Here is a 9,756-nt window from a genome sequence, read left to right as displayed (position 1 = left end):
ATTTTCACCCAATAGAGAAATCTAACAACGTTTCTATTTCGTGATATGATTAAGTTTTATTTCTGTAATTAAGTGTAATATACTAAAATTTATTCAATTGAAAGAAAATTCCGAGAACACGTGGATAATTCTTTTTAATAAGAATTATTTATTTCTTAATTTAGGTATAGGAGGAGCATGCGTAAATTCTAACCTTATTGATATTAAAAAGCTGTCCCCTATTCATAGTGTTTTTGTAACATGAGCTAAACGTGTACTATAGTTTCATTGTATTTTATATTTACCGTTAATCTTGGTAAAGACATGCATGGAGCAACTACGTACAGAGCAGGATCTCAAGCTCTCGGATATATGTGACTGTTACTCAATTTATTAAGGATAAAGTAGAAGTATAACATAAATGAAGCTCCCACAGAGGCGGATCTAGTAACTTTATAAGATGGGAGCGCCACTAAAAAAGGAAAAAATAAGAAAGTATTAAGTGAGAATTGATCTTTGCTCCTCTAGCTAAATAACTAAACATTTAACTAAGAGCGTCATTTAACTTCTTTGGAGCATGGGTGCCAGCAGATAATATTAAATCAATTATGGAAAATACGTATATAAAATATCTAGTTTGACAAAAAGATCCTGAATTCACGTGCTCCATATATAAGCCTATAAGTCCGCCCAAAGGAGAGGTGCGTCTATAATGCAATATTACCCAAGCAGTAAGTAATACTCAGCTTAATATACTTTAGCTAGCTCGAAAAATATATATTTATCTCATCTCCAATAAATTGTAGTTACATAGCTAAGTTAATTGTTGATCTAAATTCATAGATTACCTTATGCTCAAGATTGGTGTTGCGTATAGATTCATATATATCGAGAAAAAACTAAGTACTCCCTCCATTTCAATTTATGTGAATCTATTTCTATATGGAGAGTAAAAATAACGTTTTCTTGAAACACATTTTTGTAAATAATTTTTAAATATTTTAAATTGTTAACTACTACATGTAATTTTTAAATTAAATACATGTAAATTTAATTTCAAAAACTTAAAAAAGTTTATGTCTGAATGAACACAAAAAATTAGCCAATTTGACCCTCGTACACCGAAAAGACTTACATAAATTGAAATGGAGGGAGTAGTATATATATTTACCTTTATTGTAAACATTGTATTGACAGTTATAATATTGTATGGCTGAGTTACGGGGCAAATCTTCTTTGGCAATGACCAAACTTGCACCAAATTATAGTGAAGTGGGGTTTGTTGTTGCCAAAGAAGATTAGCCCAGTAATGCATCCACACAGTTTGAAGTTTCTCTTGACCAAATTGCTTTGATGAACATTTCTACTACTTGAAACCCTTTATAGCAAAGAGAAAAGTGTATTATTCTTTCATTGGAGAGTATATTTTAACGCATATGCTATGTCTTACTGTCTACATGTCTTGCAGAATAAGACATTTGAGCTGCAAAATGTAGTATGTTTACTATATGTTGTTTTTCTTGAAAAATAATTGCTAATAAGTTTGGTCCATAAAAGTTGCAAGTACCAGAATTGGATCCTATACGCTTTTAATGCATATGTACGAAGACCTTACCCTACTCTATAGAGGTAGAGAGGATGTTGTTGAAGACTCTCAACTCAAGGGCAAATGAAAAGAAGCATTAGTAACTATACTTTGATTATAATATGTTACTCAATTGTCATCCTCTGACCTTTTGTTCAAAAAAAGAAAAGAAAAAGTAAGAGAATGAGTATTCCCATTGATATAGATACATAATCGTGTTTTAAGCATTCCCATCTAAATAAATTATTCAGATGCCTGAAAAAATGTAAGTTTAAGTTGAGATTTCACCTCAGTTAGAGCTCGTCACATCGGGCTTGTCTAGTGCGATTTATATTTTCTGTGTGGTTTGCGAGCTATTGTACAGTGAGCAGGTTATTCAGTGCGCACCCAAAAGATAGCGACTGCGATTTCTTTGAGAATTTTTCCATAAGTTGAGATTTCAGATTATTCATCGAACTCGACAAAGGAAAGCAAAAAGCATTTGTTATATTGTTCTGCTTAAATTTGGTAACGTATGTAGCATTCTGTAGGTTAACAGATACTAAGTGGGCGTTTGGACATAAGAAACGTAAAAATTCTGAAAAAAGTGAAAAAAATATTCAAATTAAATAGTATTTGAATTTTGTTTTTCGCAAATTATACTACTAGGTTGTTCACCTAGTAGCTATTTTAATTAATAATTCCCAAATTGGGTCAAAATTACAAATTGTTCAAATAAATTAGACCAAAAATAATAAAAGAAAACTAATGGCTACTGCTACGAAATACAAGTATTTGAAAATTAGATTTGTGTTTGGACATGAATACAATTTTGGGCAGTTTTTGAAGTTTTGTGAGTGATTTGAAGTGAAAATTTTGAAAAACAGCTTTTTGGAATTTTTAAAATTTTCGAAAAATTCAAAATTCATCTTCAAGTGAAAATTAAAAATTTCATAGCCAAACATTGATTTAAAAAAAAAGTGAAATTTTTTTATAGCCAAACAGCCCCTAAAGTTACCCATTACCACTAAGGGTTGCGGTAAGATTAATAGAATATTTTCACCCTTAACTAAAAGACGCGAATTCAAGCTATGGCAATGAACTTATTTTTTTTTTGATAGGGATCGTCTTTCCCTTTAATGGACTTACACGGGACGAATCAGGATTAGTCGGAACCCTTTAAATACCGAACACCAAGTGAAACTAATGTTACGATTTAAAAGAGGAAAGTCTTGTGTAATTTCTTTTCTGTCATAATCAGGATCACTACAAAGATTTTAGTGGCATCTATCTATGCCCGTCCTTTAAAAGTAAAAGTTGGAACCTTTTCTTTCAAATAGAATTTACACCTCCAAATTTTATGAAAATTGAAAAACCCTTAGGTTCTTCATGTTTGAATAACATTCTTTATTCTTCATATTTGAATAATATTCCTACCTCTTCTCCTATATACCAGAAAGTTCTAGAAACTGAAAATTTTAAGGCATATCCCAAAACGTAATAGCATCTCCTATTTTTCACGCAGAAATATTCCTGTTAGGATCGGGACTTGGGTAGTGCGAAATTTATCGGAACAACGTTATAATAACAATAATAAAAACAATGCAAGTTGATAATAACGGCAATTAAAGCATATAAAGAAGACACAAATTTAACGTGGTTCGATCAAAGTGACCTACGTCCACAAGCGGAGAGGAGCAATTTCAATATACCAACAAGAGTACAAAAGAGAGTACAAAATTAGAGTAAATACTCTAATTAATCCCAAATACCCTATGAGAATAACCTCACAAGATTACTCCAAAGAAAGGGTTCACACAAGTGCTTCCCAACACTCAACACTCATACAAAACACTCTTAATAAAGGAGGAAAGGAAGAAACAAGAAATAAAGACTCAAGTCTTGTTGGTGTGTATAAAATGAACTAATGGCCTTCCCTTTTATAGGCAAAAAAGTCTTGGCCTCTTAGGTGAAAAAGAAGAGATGTAACTTGTGCAAATGATGTCCACCACACAATGTAATATTTTTGGGTACCAAAGAATATTGCCAACAAAGTCTACACTTTGTAAAGATGCTTATGCTTATGTTACTAGGTCTAAACTTTGGAGTCCATCTTGTATATACAGAGTTGATGGGTAGGTCGGGACCCTATCTGAATGTACAAGAGGGGGGTAAATTGCTTATTTTAAAATTAATTATTAGAAGTTGACTGGTTTTTCAATTAGTCGACTAGATATAATAGCGAGATAATAAGAAGTGCAGAATTAAAATGCAGAAGTAAAGTGCAGGAACTAAAGACACCAGAGTTTTTATACTAGTTCGCATTTAATGTGAATCTTAGTCCAGTCCCCTTGGGTTGCAAGGGAGTTCTCTTTCAGTGATTGAGTTTTTTGAGTACAAAGTGAATGGTGTAGTTTACACCAACAACTCAGTTTCTATGTCACTCGTCTTTTCTTGATACAATGCCTCATTAGTATTTTTCTCTCTTTCTTCTCTAACTTGTTACACAGCAGATCTAGTAGAGCTACAATGTTTGTTTGAAGTAGAACAAAGAGAGGGTAATTGGTTTGATCAAAGTATGTCTCTTTAAGACTTAAGGTTGCGTATAAATACTTTGTAGGAGACCGTTACTGAAGAGCTTTTCCAACCCAAGAGATTTTATCCTTGGAAAGATACTTTGTAGGAGACCGTTACTGAAGAGCTTTTCCAACCCAAGAGATTTTATCCTTGGAAAGAAATTGATTCTTTCCAAGAATAAGGTTAATTCCTGTTACTCTTCCTTGATGTGTGGACTTTGACAGCTTTCCATTTCAAAGTCTTGATAGCGCCGGATTTGCTCCTTAATTCTGGGTCCTTCCAGTAATAGCTATTGATTGATTATCTTGCCGGATCTTCAATCTTCTTTTCCTTTTTAACTCTTCAATCAATCTCGGATTGATTATCTTGCCGGATCGTCAGTGCTTCTTTTTCTTTTGAATGCTTCAATCAATCTTTAATTGATTTTTTCCTTCAACTTTGATTATTTCTCTTTGTGCACTTCGATCTTGGTTGATTTTCTTGAGTCCCTACACCAAAGGCAATTATATTATTTTTCATCATTAAACCTGAAACCTAACAATCTCCCCCTTTTTTATGATGACAAAAAAATAATATATGTAAACATCAGTTAACTTCCCTGCATTTTACTCTTCCTCAATGAGTGCAGTTGACTCCCCCTCAATAGGTGTCGTTGGGATTACTTGTTTTAGTCTACTTCTCCTGTAGTATCTATAGTCAACTCCCCCTGCAATGGATGTACCTGCACGAATATATGTATAGCCTTCTCCCCCTTTTTGATATCAGCAAAGAGGGGATAAAAACAACAATACACCAGATACTAAAGCAGAATTTGTAGCATGATATGCATGCAGAGTTAAAAAAAATCATCCAACGACTGGTTATCCAGTCCAAAACAGCACAACAAAAAAATTGTTTGAAACTTCCACACTAATAACGCAAGAAATAAGTAAGAGTGTTGCAAATCGCCTTCTTCAGTTGATCAAAGCTAGCATTAGCTGAGACAGTCACTCCATCAAGCCTGTCGTGTACTTCCTTGACTGCGTTTTTCCTAACTCTGAGAATTACAACCCTTATCTTTGAAATATCAGACCGTGTCTCTTTGGAGATTGCATGAATGTCCCCAACAGTGGACTGAGTGGAAGCAAGAAGATCTTTGATGGTGGTCAACTGGTTGTCAATGGCAGTCAGTTTCTCAGCAAGGTCAGGATTACAAAGACTGTGATGGGAAACAGAAGCTTTGGTCTTGGGATCAGGTTGAACATGCTTGACCTCACCTTCCTGTTTCTTAACCCAGGAGCCCTTCACACACACATATCCCATACTATCAAATGCCATAGAATTGTAAGATTTTGAAACAAAGACGAAGGGATATTCAGAGATAGAGAGATTATGAGCTTCTAGAGTGTGAGTGATGGCCATGCCATAGGGCAGACTGGTGGGATCATCAGCACGTTCAATCATAAAATTTATGACTCAGGAGGACAGTTTGATCTTGAGTTTGGTCACAAGGCAATAGACAAGAAAGGTATCTCTTTGAGAGAAGGTGGACAAGGAGCCAGTACGAGGGAGCAGAGTAGTTGCAATAATGTGGGCTACAACACGAGTTTCAAAGCTAACATCACTTGGACCTAACTGGTTCGGGAGGGATTCAGATGAACACTCAGCAATACAACGTTTTGTTTTATCAAAGTTGATTTCAAAATCATCAGGCCAAGAATTTTTGAAAAGCATGGGAAAACCAGAACACTTACACTGGAAAATTGAGTCAAACATGGCAAAATCAAAAACGATGCGCTTTCCTAACACTAAGGATTCCAACTTGTCAGACTTACTAGAGCAAAGATTGGCATAAAACTTTCTTACTAGGGGTTCATAGACTTTAGGAGGGGGAAAATAAAAGAATTTTGACCATCCTTGATAAACAAACAGATCTTTTACCTTACAGTTTAGGGCTTCCATGTCATCAAGGTCGACTACTCTTCCATGGGCGATTGGCTTGTCTTTTAAAGCAATAAAAAAATCCCTATTTGGAGAATTCCAAAAATTTAGGTCAGACTCCAAAGAACTTGAGAGATCTATTTTTGATTTCTTTGGAGTAAAGGATTCAGGAGGTTCTTCAAAAGGTCTTTTTCCTAGGGCTTTTTCTCCTAGAGGATGAGAATTATCTGAGAGTTCTTCCTGAGATGAGGCAAAGCCTTCTGAGTGGTCGGACCCTAGGTGTATTTGTTCTGGAGGCTGGGAAGAAGGTTTTGCTCTGGAGCGAGTACTTTTCTTGGTGGAGGCTGAGGGATTTTTAGAGTGTTTAGCCATGGAAGGAACTGGTTGAAGAGAGTTTCGGAGAGGGTTTCTAGGTGATGGGAACGATGGAAATTGAAAGAGAGTTTCAGAGATTAAAAGAGGGGGTTTCTGTCGATTGGGTATAGGAAAGGAAAGGGTGTCAGTTGAACAGGCGTGATGATTGGTTTTCCTTTCTTGAACGCTGCAACTGATGTGAAAAGAGAGGAAAAGAGAGGGAATTCAGAGGTGCTATTAATGACTATGAAAAGACAAAGTTTAAACATTAGGCATACAAAACATAAAAATATCACATAGGTCCTAATATTACTGATCAATGAAAATAATACCAAGTAATTCTCTTGAAAAGCAAAATCTGTCTTCAAGTAAAGGTTTAGTGAAAATATCTGCTAATTGATCAGTAGTTCCAACAAAATATAATTATATATTTCCCCTAAGAACATGATCTCTAATGAAATGATGCTTGATGTCTATATGCTTTTCCCTAGAGTGATGCACATGATTTTTTGAGAGACATAGCGCTAGAGTTATCATAGAAAATTTGAATGGGTTTAAAGAATAGTTCATAGTCACCCAATTGATGATACATCCACAGTAATTGTGCACAACATTGTCCAATGATGATATACTCAGCCTCAGTTATGGATAGTGCAACTGATCCTTGCTTTTTACTGTTCCAAGATATCAGTGCCTTTTCAAGAAATTGACATGTTCCGCTAGTGCTTTTTCTGTCTTCCTCATCACCTGCAAGATCAGCATCTGAAAAACCTTCTAGTTTAAAATTGTTAGAGCGTGGATACCATAATCCGTGAGAAATAGTTCCAATGAGATATCGAATAATTCTCTTTATTGCAGTTAGATGTTATTCTTTAGGAGCTGACTGAAACCTGGCATATTTACAAACACTAAACATAATATCTGGTCGACTAGCAGTTAGATAAAGAAGGGAGCCTGATGTTGGGCATATTTTGATGTGTTGATGTTACTTTACCCATATTTTAACCGCTTTTTGATGCTATTTGATCTTTAAAATACCCAACATAGTTTAATTATTGGTTTTATGACTAATTCAGTTGTGTGTGATGATTTAGGGTATTTGGAGTGCAAAAATATGAAGAAAAGGTGCTATAGGTAGAGGAAGAGGGGTTGGATGCGTCGCATCCAATCTAGAAAAAAATAGATTTCGTGCACCCTTAGCAGTGAAGTCGGCCCATAGCATCCGCCTTAGCATCCGCACCTGGGCAAAGCTGAGATGGAGGAACAAAGGGGTGGATGAGAAGCATCCACCCTAGCATGCGAAGCTGAGAAGTGGAGGACAAGGTGGATGCGACGCATCCACCCTAGCATCAATCCCTGAAGCTGATTTGGATTAGAAATAGGAGAATTTTGGCCCACGACTTTTGTACGCAATATATAAGCCAAAAACGCCTCTTTTAGGGCATCTAACATATTGGGAAGGGGGAAGAAGCCACGAAAAAGCTTGGGAACCACGGAATTCATCTTGAGTTCTTATTTTTCCTTCTTTTATTGATTTTATGCACTCTTGTGAATTCTTTGATGATTGCATGAACATGAGAGGCTAAGAACCCTATTATTCTAGGGTCATGGGTGATACATGAATGTTGATGTTTGAAGTTTAATTTGATAAAGTTGATTTTATCATATTGGGTTATTTATTTAATTCTATTTTTAATTAATTTGCTGAGTAGCTAACAGTGAATTACTATCTACGAATCTAGAGTTGAACTCGAAAGTGGGAATTCTAGATTGCATATAGAATTAAATAGAGCAAGTTCTTGAACCCGGACATCGGAGAACGGATTCGCAATTAGGATAGAAATATACCTAATTGTCTTGCTCAGTTGAAATATAGGAAGTGTAAATGCATTCTTGTTAATCTTAATTCCATAGACATATAGGCATTAAGTTAGCTTGAATAGGCGAGTAAGAACTCGACAGATTCTTATGAGTAATATCAACCCTGTCAATCAACAATCTAGATAAATCAATTAGTTATTTTAAGCTAAGAATGCAACATGATTGTTAGATAACCCGTGACCCTGGAATATTATCTCCTATTGATTGTTATTCGAAATCATTTAAGTGTTGTGGTTGATCTCTAGTATTTCATTACTTGATAGTTTTTAGGTGGTAAATTAGAAAATTATCTATTTTGTGAGAAATTGCTTGAATCGATAAGTTATTTGAGTTTGAGTTAGTCAAAAGTTAATCATAAGTCTTCGTGGGAACGATACTCTACTCACTACTATATTACTTGATGATCACGTATACTTGCGTGAGTGTGTTTGGTCGCAACAAGTTTTTGACGTCGTTGCCGGGGACCTAGAAATTAGCTACTTGACTGAGTTAAGGTTTTATTACTTATTTGTTCAAGTTTTAATTTTCATTTTGCCTTGTTTGTGTTAACACATGATCTTTTCTTGAATGCGGAGGAGTAGAAGTGCGAACAACCTCCTTCCTTTTGATCCAGAAATTGAACAAACACTTCATAGAGTGAGGAGGGAAGTCGAAGCTAGAACTAGAATAGAAAGAGAGTTGGACATCGTAGTTCAACCACAGCCAATAGAGATGGCAGGTAATGAGGATTGTCTGGTGATAGAAGCCGCAAGGCCCAGTCTTGCTAATATGACTCAGGCTATCGTGAAGCCTGATATCACGGGGCATTTTGAACTCAAACAGTACATGGTACAGCTGATTCAGTCCACAGGGCAATATGTGGGTCTATCTCATGAAGACCCGCAGAGGCACATTCAGAACTTCTTGGAAATTACGGACACTTACAATTATCCAAACGTTTCCAAGGACTATGTCAGGCTGACACTATTTCCCTTTTCATTGTTGGGGGAAGCTAAGGAATGGTTGCAAAAGGAGCCCGCGAACTCAATCCACACTTGGGATGATTTAGCAAGGAAATTCCTAATCAAGTTTTTCCCTACTAAGAAGACAAAATCACTGAGGAGCCAAATTGTTGGGTTCCAACAACAAGATGGCGAGACACTTCGTCAAGCTTGGGAAAGATACAAGAAGCTACTTAGAGACTGCCCGCATCATTGTCAGACTGATGAGGTATTGGGTCACACTTTTGTTGATGGGCTAGACGAGGCATCAAAGATGAATCTTGATTTAGCTTGTGGGGGTAATTGCATGGCGAGGCCGTATAGTGAAATATAACTCTTGCTAAATAACTTCACTGCTAATGACCATAATTGGCAAGGAGATGGGGACGCAAGAAGAGCAATTAAACAGAAGGCAGTCGGGGTGATTGAGCTTGATGACTTCTCAGCCATTAGAGCAGATATTGCAAAGCTGGCAAATTAGATGAACAGAATGACAATGCA

The 9,756-nt window shown here is 35.9% G+C and overlaps 1 non-coding gene across 1 annotated transcript; it reads right to left on the bottom strand.

Moving 5' to 3' along the window:
* Positions 1-9,367: 9,367 nt before the first annotated feature.
* Positions 9,368-9,474, bottom strand: LOC142169336 (small nucleolar RNA R71). The gene has a single exon (XR_012699044.1). It is a non-coding gene; the product is annotated as a small nucleolar RNA R71 (small nucleolar RNA).
* Between the last annotated feature and the right edge of the window lie 282 nt (positions 9,475-9,756).

Source organism: Nicotiana tabacum, chromosome 14, assembly GCF_000715075.1.
Source record: "Nicotiana tabacum cultivar K326 chromosome 14, ASM71507v2, whole genome shotgun sequence".
NCBI classification, from domain to species: domain Eukaryota; kingdom Viridiplantae; phylum Streptophyta; class Magnoliopsida; order Solanales; family Solanaceae; genus Nicotiana; species Nicotiana tabacum.
Note: the sequence above shows the minus strand (reverse complement) of the source record. Positions and strands in the feature narration are given on the sequence as shown.